Below are 17873 nucleotides of genomic sequence, written 5' to 3' on the forward strand. Positions count from 1 at the left end.
AGCAAGATTTTAAAAAAATTTCTAAAGACAGTAGTCTAGATTAGTTCATCTGGCGATATTCACATGGCATGAAGCATCATTTGTCGTCTGAATAAATAATCAATATGGAGATGATAGTTCTTGACATTAAAGGAACTCTCATAGTCAAAACAATTGAAAACTACTGGTCTAAATTATGAATGTCTCTGTTGCACTCTCTTACATCAGGAAATATTTTTTCACCAGAATTTCAGGATATCGTGGCCATATGTCCCACTTTATAGCCAGTGATCTTTAGTGAAAGTGTGGTTTGACATATTTACCATTTCATATTAAGCTCATTATTTAAAGAAATAATGACACCATCTCTGCAGGGGAAGAGAAACTTAGCATATAAATGTAGGGTTTCTTTCATTTTATTTTTTTTTTTTGAGACAGAGTCTCCCTCTGTCGCCCAGGCTGGAGTGCAGTGGCCAGATCTCAGCTCACTGCAAGCTCCGCCTCCTGGGTTTACACCATTCTCCTGCCTCAGGCTCCTGAGTAGCTGGGACTACAGGCGCCCGCCACCATGCCTGGCTAGTTTTTTGTATTTTTTTAGTAGAGACAGGATTTCACCGTGTTAGCCCGGATGGTCTCGATCTCCTGATCTCGTGATCCACTGTCTCGGTCTCCCAAAGTGCTGGGATTATAGGCTTGAGCCACCGTGCCCAACCAATGTAGGGTTTCAAAACACAGCCCTTGGAGCTAAGAACTCAGGTTATATTTTGTCTGTAGACATGGACTGATTCCAAAAAATGACTTTATGCTTTCATTTTATTCCCCAACGGCATAACCTTTTATCTTTAAATATTTCTCTTTACCCATACACATATAGCAGATGTGTTACACGATTGGACTTACTGGAGTACAAGCAGACACTTTATTCTCTCCCAGCCCACCTCTGCAAACCTGCGCTATCCATTTATTCTCTTTGCTCATAGATGAAATCCCAAGCAAGTCCTGTAGATTTTTTCTCCCCACTTATTTCTTTTCTTTTTTTTTCTTTTTTCTTTTTTTTGAGACAGGGTCTGGCTCTGTTGCCCAGTCTGTAGTGCAATGGTGCAATCTCGGCTCACTGCAACCTCTGCCTCCTGGGCTCAAATCATCCTCGTCCTCATCCTCCTGAGATGCTGGGACTACAGGCACATGCCACCACGCCCGGATAGTTTTTGTATTTTTGGTAGACATGGGGTTTCGGCATGTTGCCCAGGCTGGTTTTGAACTCCTGGGCTCAAGTGATCTTCGTGCATCGGCCTACCAAAGTGTTGGGATTATAGACATGAGTCACCATGCCTGGCAGTTACTTCGTTTAAAGTATTAAAATGTTCAGTCCAATCTAGTATCAAAACCTCAGGCTCTTGTCCAGTTTATGATGTCTCCTTTTCCCCCACTTCAGGCTACTTTCTTGGGAATGTGAAGAGTATGTGTGTGTGTTTGTATTATAGGTGCACATATGTTGCATGTGTGTGTGTTTGTATTATGTATGCACGTGCATGCATGTGTGTGCATGTCTATGTGTTTTGGAAGAGCCTAGTCAGTTTCTTCATTATCCATCTTTTCCTATTGCTAGCTGCTATTTGTGGTTTCTTTAGAATCAGGCCCTCCCAGGGAAGGGAAGCGAGTTAAAGGGTGCAAAAAGGCTATTACTTGACTGCTGTAGTTGTAACCTGCAGTGGAGCCTTCTGTGTGCCTGAAACTGTAGGTGGCTCTCTTTTTATGGGGAGCTTTGTAGTCTCCTCAGAGACCTCAGACTGTAGTTCTCCCGCTTCAGTCCCTGTTTTTTTGTTGTTGTCTATACACAGAGTCTATCTGTTATGATCACCTTGTCCTATAGGCAGCCCTCACGGGTAGAATTCCTTTTCACACAAACTCCTTCTGCTTTCCTCATGGTGAACTTGGCCCATGGGGAAAAATCCTCCTTCCTTCTTGTCACCATTGGCAAGTGTACAGTTTATTCCCAGCTCTTAGCTCTGTTGCCTTTAGCTGATGTAGCCATAACCCCTTGCCTTTGGTATTCTTTTAGACACATGCCACAGGTGCTTAGGTGATTCAAAATTCCCAGAATTCCCAAATTCCCTTGGCATGTGCCAAGGTCTCTGATTCTTTTTTGGAAGTCTCTCTTGTGTGGCTTAAGTTAAGGGGGAAACAGCTTGCTCCTCTCTTATGACAGAATTAGATGCCTAGCATATAGTAACAACTCTTTCCAAGGAAATTCGACTGAAGGTTTTATTTAGCTTTCCACCTTTTCTCACATATCCTCAAATGGATGATAAGCTAATGGCAGCAAAACTGGTTTCATAATCTTTTAGTGTTATCTGTGCTAGTATTCTGGCACTTAGGACATTTCTTGGGGGTTTGAAGCCTCAGATGAAATAGAGAAGGAGTATCTTTGGCACATTCTTTAAAGCAAATTTTGCTGAAGAAATATGTTTTTCAGGTAGTAAGGAATAATGTTAAATCAAGTGAACATGAGATAGCTGTCTTCAAAAGTTTTTAAGTATGGAAATAGAATATTTATTTAAGCTGGGTGCAGTGACTTACGCCTATAATACCAGCACTTTGGGAGGCTGAAGTGGGCAGATTGCTTGAGGTCAGGAGTTCGAGACCAGCCTGGCTAACAGGGTGAAACCCCGTCTCTACTAAAAATACAAAAATTAGCCGCATGTGGTGGTGCACGCCTGTATTCCCAGCTACTCGGGAGGCCGAGGCATGAGAATCGCTTGAACCTGGGAGGCGGAAGTTGCAGTGAGCTGAGATCGCACCATTGCATTCCAGCCTGGGCATCAGAGTCAGACTCCATCTCAAAAATGAAAAAATAAAAAAAAGAAGAAGAAAGAAAAAAAAGAATATCTATTTAATAAGATAAAAATATTTAGGCTAATGTTGTAGATATTTCCAACTATTTAAACTCAAGTGAAAAGGTTAACTTTTTCTGTGTATATAATTTTAAAATATATTTTCTTGCTATGAAAAATCAATTTAAAGTTGATATTGAATTGTTACTGGGTATAAGAAACATTATGACAGTTTTCCTTGGAAATTTTTTTTCTTTTTTTGAGACAAAGTCTCATTTTGTCACCCAAGCTGGAGTGCAGTGGCATGATCATAGCTCACTACAACTTTGACTTCCCAGGCTCATGTGATCCTCCCACTTCAGTCTCCCATGTAGCTGGGATCACAGGCATGTACCACCACACCTGGCTAATTTTTTGATTTTTTTGGCAGAGATGTGGTCTCACTATGTTGCCCAGGCTAGTCTCAAACTCCTGGCCTCAAGTGATCCTCCTGCCTTGGTCCCCTGAAGTACTGAGATTACAGGTGTGAGCCAGCCACTGTGCCCAGCCTACTTGGGAATTATTTATGAAACTGTGGGATTAAGAAAATCTTGGAGCCGGGTATGTTAACTCATGTGTGTAATCCTGGCACTTTGGGAGGCCAAGATAAGAGGATTGCATGAGGGTCAGGAGTTTGAGGCCAGCTAGGGTGACATAGTGAGACTTTGTCTCTACAAAAAATAAATAAAAAAAAAATTAGCCAGGCATGATGCTGCAAGTCTGTAGTTCCAGCTACTCAGGAGGTAGAAGTGGGAGGATCACTTGAGCCCAGGAGTTGAAGGCTGCAGTGAGCTCTGATTGCATCACTGCACTCCAACCTGGGTGACAGAGTGAGAATTGGTCTCTTAAAAATAAAAAGAGAAGGGCCCAGTGCAATGGCTCATGCCTGTATTCCCAGCACTTTGGGAGACTGAGGCAGGTGGATCACCTGAGCTCAGGAGTTCGAGACCAGCCTGGTCAACATGGCAAAACCTTGTCTCTACTAAAAATACAAAAATTAGCCAGGCGTGGTGGCACATGCCTGTACTCCCAACTACTTGGGGAGGCTGTGGCAGGAGAATCGCTTGAACCCAGGAGGTGGAGGTTGCAGTGAGCCGAGATTGTGCCACAGCGCTCCAACCTGGGCGACAGAGCAAGACTCCATCTCAAAAAAACAACAAAACAAAAATAAAAAGAGAAAAGGAAAAAGAAAAATGTATTGGATTGGAACATGGATAAAGTGATTTCCCATTCTATTACAAGTGACAAAATTGGCCGGGCACGGTGACTCACTCCTGTAAATCCAAGCACTTTGGGAGGCCGAGGCAGGCAGATCATCTGAGATCAGGAGTTTGAGACCAGCCTGGCCAACATGGCGAAACCCCATCTCTACTAAAAATACAAAGCTCGCTGGGCGTAGTGGTGCATGCCTGCAATGCCAGCTACTCGGGAGGCTGAGGCAGGAGAATCACTTGAACCCTGGAGGCGGAGATTGCAGCTAGCTGAGATCATGCCATTGTACTCCAGCCTGGGCGACAGAGCAAAACTCCATCTCAAAAAAAAAAAAAAAAAGTGATAGAATTGTTCATCTTAGAAGAGCTCTGCTGGGTGTAATTATGGATATGCAAGTACCTTCTCATGACACAACTTTGTACATAAATGTATGTGGTCTTCTTCAATTCCCAGATATTTTTATTTTTCTGATACTATTGGTTTAAAAAAGAGAAACCCAAAACTTTAACAGGAGACTGAGCTGTTTTTCTACATACTTTAAAATTCCAGAAGCAAAGAGATCGCCTGGGCCTAGAAATATGGTATCAATTTAGTATCGATCATTACCCACCAGAATCAATTGGTTTCATCTTTGGTCTCTAACTTCTGATATATGGTTAAAATAGTTTCCAATTTAAAGAATCTCTTGGAGACTAGGGACCAGCAAAAGGAAAAAGATGACAATACTAGTTAATGTCACAGCAGTAGTTATTTCAAAACTTTCACAAATTGAATGTTTTATAGATCGTGCCAGATAAACATGCCAGGACTTAGCCACCATCCAAAAACCCTGTCATCAAAACTGAATTGTTTCCCCTTATGGTAATAGGCCTGGGAAATAAATCCATAAATTTAAAGAAGCAATGTTAGATAAGAAAAAATTTTATACTTAAAAGGATAAAAACATACATGTTAGATAGTGTTTAGATAGCATTTATCTCGCTAATTATTTTTTTCATTCTTTGGATGTTTCTTCAAGCCAGCATTAGTGCAATACCACAACTTTCAGCCTTTTATTTGAACCTCAGTATATTTAATGACAAAGGTTAAATATATGTGGAATAGGTAATAGTCATGAACCTGGAAAGATCAGGGATTTTGATGGTATAACATATTGTGGAATCAGTGAAATCCAACTTGTAAAGAATATATTATGCACAAAGGTTTTTCAAGCAAAAAATAGCAAAGTTTAAGAAATTTGGCAAATGTACAATTAAGTTTATGTGAGGGATTAGTTCCAGGACCTTCTATGGATGTTGAGGTCTCTGTTATGATTGGCATAGTGTTTACATATAACTTATGCACATCTTCCTGTATTCTTTAAATCATTTTTAGATTACTTGTAATATGTAATATAGAGTAAATGCTGTGTAAATGGTTGTTATACCTATTGTTTAGGAAATAATGACAAGAAAAGAAAATGTACATCTTCAGCACAGATGCAAGTTTTTTCCTAATATTTTCCATTTGTGGATTGGTTGAATCCATGGATGTGAAACCCATGGATGTGAAACCCATGGATACACAGGGCAGATTGTATTTAATTATAAAAAAAACTAGTCTGGTCAGGTGTACTGGCTCATGGCTGTAATCCCAGCACTTTTGGAGGCTGAGGCAGGAGGACTGCTTGAGCCTAGGGGATAGAGACCAGCCTGGGCAGCATAGTGAGACTCTGACTCTACAAAAAATAAAAAAAATTAGCCAAGTGTGGTGGTGTGCACCTGTGGTCCCATCTCCTTGGAAGGCTGACATAGGAGGATTGCTTGAACCCGGAAGGTTGAGACTGCAGTGAGCTATGTTGCACCACTGCACTCCAGCTTGGGTGACAGAGCAAAGATCTGTCTCAAAAAAGAAAAAAGAATGACTAGTCTAACAAGCCACCAATTAGGAAATGGGCAAAGGACTTGAATATACACTGCTTCAAAGAAGATATACAGATGGCCAGTAAGCATATGAAAAATGCTCAACATCATTAGCCATTAGGGAGATGCACACCAAAACCACAATGAGATACCTACCATCTCACTCCCATTAAGATGGATACTGTCGAAAAACTGGGAAACAACAAATGTGGCTGAGGACGTGGAGAAATTGGTACCACTGTGCACTGTTGGTGGGAATGTAAAATGGTTCAGCCATTCTGGAAAACAGTATGAACATTCCTCAAGAAAATTAAACACAGAAACTGGGTGTGGTGGCTCACACCTGGAATCCCAGAACTTTGGGAGGCTGAGGCGGGTGGATCACTAGAGGCCAGAAGTTCAAGACCAGCCTGGACAACATGGTGAAACCCTGTCTCTAACAAAAATACAAAAATTAGCCGAGCGTGTTGGCAGGCACCTGTAATCCCAGTTACACCAGAGGCTGAGGCAGGAGAATCGCTTGAAACCCGGAGGCAGAGACTGCAGTGAGCTGAGGTTACGCCAGAGTGAGACTCTGTCTCAAAAAAAAAAAAAAAAAATTTTGAACAGAATTAGCATACGATTCAGCAATTTTATTTCTAGGTATATAGCAAAAGAATTGAAAGTAGGACCTTGAAGAAGTATTTGTACACTCATTTTCATAGCAGCATTATTCACAGTAGCTAAAACATCAAAGCAACCCAAGTATCCATTGACAGGTGAATAAATAAGCAGTAATGATGGAATATTATTTAGCCTTAAAAAGACAGGGAATTCTTACACATGCTAGAAGGAAGAACCTTGAAGACATTTTGTTAAGTGAAATAAACTACTCAGAAAAGGTCAAATACTGTATGATTCTACTTATATGAGGTTCCTAGAGCAGTCAAATTCATAGAGACAGGAAGTAAAATGGTAGTTGCTAGAGGCTGGGAGGAAGGAAAGACTGGGGAGTTAGTGTTTAATGGGTATAGGGTTTCTGCTTTCCAAGATGAAAAAGTTCTGGAGATGCATGGTGGTGATAGTTATACAACTATGTGAATATATTTGATGCCGCTGCACTGTACACTTAAAAATGGTTAAAACAGTAAATTTTTGTTATGTATATTTTGCCACAATTTTAAAAAGTAGAAAAAAAAAAAGGAAAGAACAGTCTAAACTATAAGGTATTCTATGGAAGAAATTCAGATTACTATGGCACAACTAGTAGAAAATTTTTAATATGTCTTGGATCATGGTCTACAAATACAAATAAATATTTGACAATTAGGTATTGAATATGTAAAATATTCTCTTGTTCAAGAATAAATTAATTCTTTTTTTTTTCTTGCTCTGTCGCCCAGGCTGGAGTGCAGTGGTGCGATCTTGGCTCACTGCAACCTCCGCCTCCCAGGTTCAGGTTCAAGCAGTTCTCCTGCCTCAGCCTTCCGAGTACCTGGGACTACAGGCACACGCCACCATGCCCGGCCAATTTTTTGTATTTTAGTAGAGACGGGGTTTCACCGTGTTGTCCAGGCTGGCCTCGAACTCCTGAGCTCAGGCAATTCGCCTGCCTCCCATTCCCAAAGTGCTAGGATTACAGGCGTGAGCCACCATGTCTGGCCTACTTTTCTTTCTTTACCGCACGTCGGTTTTTGCCTCCTACACACCCTCAGTTGTGTTTCAAACCCAACACATTGATACAATGATTCCATTAAGCTGTATGTACACACACACACACACACACACACACACACACACACACACACATATATTTTGGTTATATATAAAGTTTCGGTGCTGCAAAATAAATAGCACTCGAATATAAAATTTTCTTTTTAATTCTCAGCACGCAAGTTACTTCTATATAGAAGGGTGCACCCTTACAAATGGAACAATGGTGAGCGCACACCTGGACAAGGGAGGGGAAGGGGTTCTTATCCCTGAGGCACGTGGCCCCTGCTGCTGTGTCGTTCCCCTATTGACTAGGGTTAGACAGCACATGCTAAACTAATTCCGATTGGCTAATTTAAAGATAATGGCAGGGTGAGTGCTTTGGCGCGAGTCAGGGCAGAGCAGGTAGCAGATAATTGTAATGAGTTAGGGTGGAGCAGGTGATCAGAATGAGTCAGGGTGGTGTAGGTAATCCAAAAGGTTGCTTTATGAGGAAGTTTAAAAGTAGAAGGCAAAGAATTGAACATACTGACATTAATTCCTTGAAAAGAAATTTAGAACTCATATCTAACAGTCTGTCACCCAGGCTGGAGGGCAGTGGCATGATCTCCGCTCACTGCAACCTCTACCTCCCGGATTCAAGCGATTCTTGTGCCTGTCTTCCGAGTAGCTGGCATTACAGGCACCCACCACCAGCCCAGCTAATTTTTGTATTTTTAGTAGAGATGGGGTTTTGCCATATTGCCCAGGCTGATCTCAAATTCCTTTACTGATTGATTGATTGATTGATTGAGAGTGAGTCTTGCTCTGTCGCCCAGGCTGGAGTGCAATGGCATGATCTTGACTCACTGTGACCTCCACCTTCTGGGTTCAAATGATTCTCCTGCCTTGGCCTCCTGAGTAGCTGGGATTACAGGTGCCCACCATCATGTCTGGTTAATTTTTGTATTTTTTAGTAGAGACGGCATTTCCCCATGTTGGCTAGGCTGATCTCGAACTCTTGGCCTCAAGTGATCTCCCTGCCTCAGCCTCCAAAGTACCAGGATTACAGGCATGAGCCACCTTGCCTGCCTTAGACTTGAATTATTTTTTACATACACGAGGCATGGAGCTTATTGGATATAAGCTTTTTGATCCATCATTATTACCACCTTGAGACCTGTAGTATCTAAGACAAAAGCTAATGTGGAAGGCATAGAACACTGGATGTGCGTCCCAGACACGTCTCAGGTGAAGATGGTGGAGAGAAAGAGGGACAACGCCCAGGTGGAATCTGGGCTTGTGAGTGACATTAGTGGAGCTTAATATGTTTCATTCTCATGCCCCACCTCTCACACCACCACATTCCCAGCATTTCTTTGGATTTTTTGCAGTTCCCAAATTTACTTATCTAGAGCAGGGACCTGGAAGAATTATTTCCATTCTTGGGAATGTGGGCACAAGACTCACATTCTTGGCTTTTACATCATAGTGCATTTTCTATCCTAAGTATCCTCAGGGCCTAGATTTTTGAAGCTCAAAAGGGAACAAATAATATACCTTTTTTCTCTACATCCTGTGGTGTTATCCCTGCCTTTAGGCCATGAATACCAAATACTCTAGATCGGGGGCCTACAGAGGTTTTCAGTAAAGTGCCAGAGAGTAATTCTGTTTTTTTTAAATTATTTTTTTTAAGACAGGGTCTCACTTTGTTGCCCGGGCTGGAGTGCAGTGTCATGATCACAGCTCACTGCAGCCATGACCCTCTGGGCTCAAGTGATCCTTCCACCACGGTCTCCCAAGTTTGTCAATTCTAAAGAACCTGGGCAACTAGTGAGACCCCGTCTCCAGAAAAAAAAAAAAAAAAAGAAATTAGCTGGGAATAGTGGCACATGCCTTTAGTCTTAGTTATTTGGGAAGCTGAGGCAAGAGGATTGCTTGTGCAAGGAGTTTGAGGCTGCAGTGAGCTATGATCAAGCCACTGCACTCCAGCCTAGGTGACAGAGCAAGACCCTGTCTCAAAAACCAAAAATAAGATATGTGCCCCAAATAGTATGGCCACATTATATATAAAACAAAAAATGATAAAACTATAAGGAGGAACATGTAAATTGATGATTATAGTTCAATATACATATATTTTTTGTTTGTTCGAGACAGAGTCTTACTCTGTTGGCCAGGCTGGAGTGCAGTGGTGTGATCTCGGCTCACTGCAATCTCTGCCTTCCGGGTTAAAGCGATTCTTCTGCCTCAGCTTCCCAAGTAGTTGAGACTACAGGTGTGCACCACCACGTCCAGCTAATTTTTGTATTTTTACTGGAGACAGGGTTTCACCATGTTGACCAGGATAGTCTAATCTCTTGACCTCGTGATTCACCCACCTTGGCCTCCCAAAGTGCTGGGATTACAGGCGTGAGCCACCATGCCCAGCCTACAGTTGAAGATTTTAATGCGTCTTTCTCAGTGATTGATAAGAGAACAAAAATAGTAACTGTGAGGTGATGGTACATTAATTAACTTGGTGATGGTAATTATTTCACAACGTGTATGAGAACATATCATATATCATAAATGTATACAATTTTTGTCAATTATACTTCAACAAAGCCAGAAAAAATTTAAAACTAAATAAAAATTTTGAAGGTTTTCTTTCTATTGGTCAAGATTATTAATTATACTATACAAGTCTTTCATATCTTTAATTTTTTTGTGTGTTGTCTTATCAATTATCAATTATCTTGTCAATTACTGAGAAAGATACATTAAAATATTTATTATTCAAATTTGACCAACTTTTCCACTTATCCTTTTCTGTCCCAGGATCCAATCCAGCATGTGGTACTGCATTTAATGATTATACCTCCTTCGATTTCTCCAATATGTAACAGTTTCTTAGTCTTTCCTTGTTTTTTTTGACCTTGACAGTTGTCAGAGACTTGTCAGATATTTTGTAGATGTCCTTCAAGTTGGGTTTGTCTGATGTTTTCTTGGGAACTGAGTTGATTGCTTTTGGGAAGACTATTACAGAGGTGAAGTGCCCTTCTCTTTGCATTATGTCAGGGACTATCTGATGTCACCATGACATCACTGATGACGTTAACTTCGATCTCTTCGTTAGGATGGTATCTGCCAGGTTTCTCCAGTATAAATTTACCACCCTTCCTTTTCCATATGATAGTCTTGGAACTCAAGTTCAGCCTCCTCTCTGCTGAAGGAGAATGAAGCTTCACCTCCTGAGGAAGGGGAGTATCTCTATTATTTGTAATTGTTCTGAAAGCAACATTTGTTCTTTCCCAGTTGTTTGTTTATTCAGTGATTTGTTTATGTCAGTATTGACTTATGTATATTGGTTTTATTCTTCAAGTTGTAATCCAATACTATTGTTTTTTTTGTTTTGTTACTAAAATTTCTCAGCTTTGGCCAAGGGTTGCTGTTTCAGGTTGGCTTTTGTGTCTTTCTGACATGCCACTATCCTTTCAAGATTTTCTTTTCTTCTCTCTCCTCCTTCTCTCCTTCCTCCTCCTTGCATCAGCCCTACAACTCAGTGCTTGTTTTGACAAATTATCTCATGGAATCCTCAAGATAGCCTTGCAAGGTAGATAGATATTATTATCTCCATTTTTAGATTTTGAAACTGAAGTCACATAGTGCTTGGCATAGTCAGACCATGAACTCAGAGGTTTGAACCACACTATTATCAACTGCTAAGCTATGTACTCTCTCCTTTTTCTGACAAGTTCATGTTCAAAGAGAGAGGTTAGTTGAGGAGGTTCTCACTGATAGAGTTTAAAATTTTCTTATAACCGTTGCCCTGCCTTCTAGACTCTTCTGTCACTAAGAATTCAAAATGAACAAAACAAAAAAATTCCTGTCCTCAAGAAGTCCATGTTGTAGTTGGATAATGATAGCAATGACTGAGTACTTACTAAATGTTAGTCACTATTCATCACTTCACATGTATTAGTTGACATAATATTTATAATATATTACATAATATTTACAGTAGCCCCATGGGGTAGCTTCAATTATCATTTTAAAGTGAGAGAACTGAGGCACAAAGAGGTTATGTTACTTGTCCAGGATTACTCTGCCACTAAACTAAGATAGGGTTGTGATTTGCACCTCTTTGTTTGTCAGAACTTAGGGACTGGGAGCAGAGAGTTGTAGTTGTGGTGATGTTCTTTATGAGCAGTATTGTGGGTCTAAACTGAGATTCAGTGAAAGTAGAAAGTATGGGCTGGGCACGGTGGCTCATGCCTGTCATCCTAGCACTTTGGGAGACCGGCGGGGGGGCGGATCATGAGGTCAGGAGTTCGAGACCAGCCTGGACAATATGGTGAAACCCTGTCTCTACTAAAAATACAAAAATTATCTGGGTGTGGTGGCACATACCTGTAGTCCCAGCTACTCAGGAGGCTGAGGCAGGAGAATCACTTGAACCCGGGAGGCAGAGGTTGCAGTGAGCCAAGATTGTACCACTGCACTCCAGCCTGGGCAACACAGCGAGATTCTGTCAAGAAAGAAAGAAAGAAGAAAGAAAGAATGAGAGAGAGAGAGAGGGAGGGAGGGAGGAAGGAAGGAAGGAAGGAAGGAAGGAAGGAAGGAAGGAAGGAAGGAAGGAGAAAGAGTGTGTGTATATGAATAGAGGAGAGAATATGTATGTCTACATGAGATCAGTCACATAGGCATTCCCTCCATGGGGAATGGGGAATGAGAGAAATAACTGAGAAAGATCCCCAGAGTTTCTAGCATGGTAGATACATTAGGGTCTATCAAAATTAAAGATGTCTCTGTTTTTCTGGGCCACATTATACTTTGAACACTTTTTTTTTTTTTTTTTTTTTTTTGTGAGGCAAAGTCTCATTCTGTTGCCCAGGATGGAGTGCAGTGAAGCAACCTTGAGCTCCTGGGTTCAAATGATCCTTCCACCTCGACCTCCCAAGTAGCTGGGACTACAGGCATGTGCCACCATGCCCAGATAATATTTGTGTGTGTGTGTGTGTGTGTGTGTGTGTGTGTGTGTGTGTATATATATATATATATATATTTTTTTTTTGTAGAGACAGGATTTTGCCATGTTGCCTAGGCTCGAGAGGCCCGCCTGCCTTGGCCTCCCAAAGTCCTGGAATTAATAGGTGTGAACCACCCACTCTCCTCTTAAACATTTTCATTACGGTAGTGCAGAACTTTGAGGATACTAGCAAACAATGGCTAGTCAGTGAGTTTCATGTATCATTTACTTCTTATCAAATACAATTAATTTTAAGAGATAGATTAATATTAAGAGATTAGGCCAGGCGAGGTGGCTCATGCCTGTAATCCCAGAACTTTGGGAGGCCGAGGTGGGTGGATCACGAGGTGAGGAGATCAAGACCATCCTGGCTAACATGGTGAAACCCTGTCTGTACCAAAAATACAAAAAATTAGCTGGGCGAGTTGGCGGGCACCTGTAGTGCCAGCTACTCGAGAGGCTGAGGCAGGAGGATGGCATGAACTTGGGAGGTGGAGCTTACAGTGAGCCAAGATCATGCCACTGCACTCCACCCTGGGTGACAGAGCCAGACTCCGTCTCAAAAAAAAAAAGAAAAATTAAGAGATTAAGCTATTAAGCTCATTAGTATTAAGAGATTAAGGTTTGGAACTTCTATAGCATGAATGGTTTGGGATTTTGGAATTGATGTTTCTCTGTTGGTAAGTAGAGGTAGATGACTATATCCTGCAGCCCAGACGTTTTAGTAAATATCTGAGCTATTATTACCTTGTATAGAACAGAAATTATTGATATGAAATGCAATTTACTTACAGCTCTCATCCAAAGAGAAAGGCTTTTTTTTATGTTTTATTATTATTATTATTATTATTGTTACTTATTTTGGGAAATAAAAGGCCCTTTAAAAAAAGAATTTTCTTCATTTTGTCTTTTGGCAGGTTCACAAATAGCTTACAAGAAAGCAAGATGGGACTGGGTGTGGTGGCTCACACTTGTAATCCCAGCACTTTGGGAGGCTGCGGTGGGCCAATCACCTGAGGTCAGGAGTTCAAGACCAGCCTAGCCAACATGGTGAAACCCCGTCTCTACAAAAATACAAAAATTAGCTGGCATAATGGCAGGTGCCTAGTAATCCTAGCTACTTGGGAGGCCGAGGTGGGAGAATCCCTTGAACCCAGGAGGAGGAGGTTGTAGTGAGCCAAGATTGTGCCACTACATTCTGGCCTGGGCGAAGAGCAAGACTCCGTCTCAAAAAAAAACAAAAAACAAAAAAACAAAAAAAGAAAGCATAATAGGACATGGTTGCCTAAGTTCGCTTAAGAAGGGTGTTGGCCGGACGCAGTAGCTCACACATGTAATCTTAGCACTTTTGGAAGCCAAGGTGGGTGGATCACCTGAGGTCAGGAGTTCCAGATCAGCCTGGCCAACATGGTGAAACCCCACCTCTACTAAAAATACAAAAATTAACCAGGTGTGGTGGTGCATGCCTGTAATCCCAGCTACTCATTTTGGGGGCTGAGGCAGGAGAATCGCTTGAACCTGGGAGGTGGAGGTTGCAGTGAGCTGAGATTGCGCCATTGTACTCCAGCCTAGGTGACACTGCTAAACTCCATCGCAAAAAAAAAAAAAAAAAAGAAAAGTGTTGCAATTTATTAATAACCTCTCCATATAAGAAAGAATAAAAATCATTACAGGCAGTCAGGACGTTCAGAGCATGTCTAAGGATTTTCTTCGTGGTATTCTTTTTACTCTATTCATTTGGATACTGGCATTTGCCCCCTCTCAGTCTTAGATTGAATGGCAAATTGTTTACGGAGTCTGTTTCTGAATTTAGCAAGAGTTTACTGCACTGAGGTTTATAGTCTCTTGTCTTAACTGCCTGATACTGTGATTAAACTAGGGCCACAGATACCATTTGATGTTTACCCTTCTCCCTTGCCCACCAACCTGTCTTGAATTGATTCCAGAATTATTACTTTTCTTTTTTTTAAGACAGGGTCTCACTCTGTCACCTGCGCTGGAGTGTCATGGCACCATCTCAGGCTGGCTAAGACCTCTGCCTCTGGACTCAAGTGATCCTCCCATCTCAGCTTCCCAAGTGGCTCGGACTACAGGCTCATGCCACTGCACCAGGCTAATTTTTGTATTTTTTTATAGAGAAGGGGTTTTCCCTTGTTGCCCAGGCTGGTCTTGATCTCCTAACCTCAAGCAGTCTGCTGGCCCTGGTCTCCCAAAGTGCTGAGATTACAGGCATGAGCCACCACACCTGGTCAACTTCCAAAATTATTGTTGTCTCCACACCTGCTTACAGTGCTTCTCCTCAGGTATCAAAGCATCCCAGCATGTTGTGCCCTTCTCCCCATCCTCCTATACTTTCTCCTCTGTTGTGTACTGGTAACTTGGAATCTCTGAATGGCTGTAGAAACAGAAAAGTGGATGGGACTGATGGAAGAGCCAAATTTGGGTTTCAGAAAGCTATCTGTTGTTTGACATGCCGTTTAGAATTAATGACTATACCAGGATACCCTTGGAACATCTTGCATTTGTGGGCTGAAACATTTGGCTACTTGCCACGGGGTTATCCTGAAAAAAGATGGGCTTGAAAAACTGTCACTAGTGTCACTTGAATTGGTCATCCATGGTTGGGGAGTTCCATTCCAAGAGGATAATTTACACAACTTAAAATAAAGGGGGCCAGGTGTGGTGGCTCACTCCTGTAATCCTAGCACTTTGGGAGGCCGAGGAGGTGGATCCCCTGAGGTCAGGAGTTTGAGATCAGCCTGATCAACATGGTGAAACCCTGTCTCTACTAAAAATACAAAAATGATCTGAGCATGGTGGCATGCACCAGTAGTCCCAGTTTTTGGGAGGCTGAGGCAGGAGAATCATTTGAACTCGGGAGGCGGAGGCTGCAGTGAGCTGACATTGTGTCACAGTGCTCCAGCCTGGGCCACAGAGCTAGACTCTGTCTCAAAAAAAAAATAAATAAGTAAGTAGAATAAAGGGAGTGAAAAAGCAAGAGGTGCTCTTTAAAATTATTATTCGCTCTTTGGAGAAATACACACATGTACTACTTTGTAGTAGTAACATTTTTATTAAGCAATAGAAGCCTGGCTCCCACTTCTCCAAATGAAGGGGTGGGGGGGAAAGTGTTGTAATTGGATGTCATGATCAGTCATCTCAGTTATAAAAGTTAGGTGACATTGTCTCTTTGGGACGCTGTGCCCAGGCCATGTGAATGGAGATTGTTGAAGGATAGGTCTCTCTCCACCAGGTATGCCAATCATGGTGGTAGGGGTGGTGACTTCTGTTTGGATGTTTAAAATGTACATTAAACAGACACAATGAAATACAAATTTAAAAAAACTAAAAAACTTATTACCAAAGGGCAGAAAAAACCTGTGCAGATAATACCTTAAATTAAAATTAAGAAATTAAAAGACAACTTGTTAATTAAAAATCTTTTTGATCCAACTTTCTTCCTTAGAATTCTAAATCTTTTGTTCAGTCCCTTATAACAAGTGTCAATTAATTAGAATCTGGTAAAAATAAGGAAGTTTACCCTAATTGCTGGCTGGTTTTTTTTTTAGTATAGGAGCATATGAAGAAATAAAGCTTTTTTCCCAACTCATTTGAAGGCAGTTTGTACTGTTTTGATTCAGAATAGTGCTTCTTAATCCTTTGCACCAATGATGCTTTTTGTGGAAATTCTCTACTAAACATGGTATGTGATATTATCTTCCCTTTAAAGTGTTTTTCCCAACTTTGGCCAGTTTTGATGTTTATCATATCTCATAGATCTATAAGTATTTTGATGAGATGTTGAGAGGCGTGCTGGTATGGCTGGCTGCTGCCATGCTGACCCAGAAATAGAAACTACTTCTGATGCATTCCCTGATATTCCATCTGGCTTTAATGATATTCCCAGAGTGTTCCAGATATTTATATGCATCTGGTACAAAGTTATTATTAATTAAAAACATAAACCTGGCTTTGCAACTTGACTATATCAAGTGGAAAGTTGTTATTGTTCATGACTTTTTGATAAGTCTGTTACCAAGTATTTTTAAGCCATTAGGCCATCAAGCCAAGTGATAGTCCCTGAGTGACAATGGAGGAAGCACCACTTAATCTAAGTTGCATGTGGAGATGACAAAATCTGAGAGCCTTTAATGATTTCATCCACCCCATTTAACTTAGAGCTACAAGGGAAAGTACTCTTTATGCAATAGTTTCTCAATTAATGTGGGAAATTTTCTCTTCTTGGCACAATTCCACAAATAACATAGATATATTCGTTTTCGAGAAAATAATGCCAGCCTCACCTTAAGTTTCTTATTTTAGCATTGCAAATTCTAAATTATTTTTGGAGTAGCCACAGAAAAATTTTGAACCTGAGCTGACTCACCCAACACAAAATGTTTTGACATTATCTTACTTGTTTGGATTGTTGAAAGAGAATGTAAATTTATCTTACTATTAGCTTAGCTCAAACAATGAGGAAGTTAAGTTAATTGATATGAAGCCACATTTTCTGTATTGAAGATGCATTCACAGGACAATTTTTGTTTTAGCTTTTTAGAGTCAGTGTTTTTATCACTGGAGATATAAAATATATGAATGTGGTTAGATCCCCACTTGATATTTGTCATGCACTTAACCAAAAACAACCCAAAAAGCAAAAGGCAGTTTTCATTTATATTCATTTTGAAAATACACTTTTAAATTATTATTATCAGAAATCTAATTATAGCCTGTAATCCCAGCACTTTGGGAGGCTGGGGCAGGCAGATCACCTGAGGTTAGGAGTTTAAGACCAGCCTGGCTAACACAGTGAAACCCCATCTCTACTAAAAATACAAAAATTAGCTGGGCATGGTGGTGCATGCCGGTAATCCCAGCTACTTGGGAAGGTGAGGTACAAGACTTGCTTGAACCTGGGAGGAGGAGGCTGCAGTGGGCCGAGGTCATGCCACTGCACTCCAGCTTGGGTGACACAGCGAGACCCTGTCTCAAAAAAAAAAAAAACTAATTATAGAATAAAGCATGTTTTCATTATCTATTTTTTAATTTAGAAAGCTATTGCTCTTTTTTTTTTTTTTTTGGCAGTGTTTCGCTCTGTTGCCCAGGCTGGAGTGCAGTGGCACAAACTTGGCTCACTGCAACCTCCGCCTGCCAAGTTCAAATGATACTTGTGCCTCAACCTCCCAAGTAGCTGGGATTACAGGTGTGCACCACCATGCCTGG

The 17873-nt window shown here is 41.1% G+C and overlaps 1 protein-coding gene across 3 annotated transcripts in view; it reads left to right on the forward strand.

Annotated features, from left to right (window-relative positions):
- The window catches only part of SUGCT (succinyl-CoA:glutarate-CoA transferase), a 740869-nt gene that overhangs the window by 62959 nt on the left and 660037 nt on the right, over positions 1-17873 (forward strand). The gene's annotated exons all lie outside the window — the stretch shown is intronic.

Source organism: Piliocolobus tephrosceles, chromosome 8, assembly GCF_002776525.5.
Source record: "Piliocolobus tephrosceles isolate RC106 chromosome 8, ASM277652v3, whole genome shotgun sequence".
NCBI classification, from domain to species: Eukaryota; Metazoa; Chordata; class Mammalia; order Primates; family Cercopithecidae; genus Piliocolobus; species Piliocolobus tephrosceles.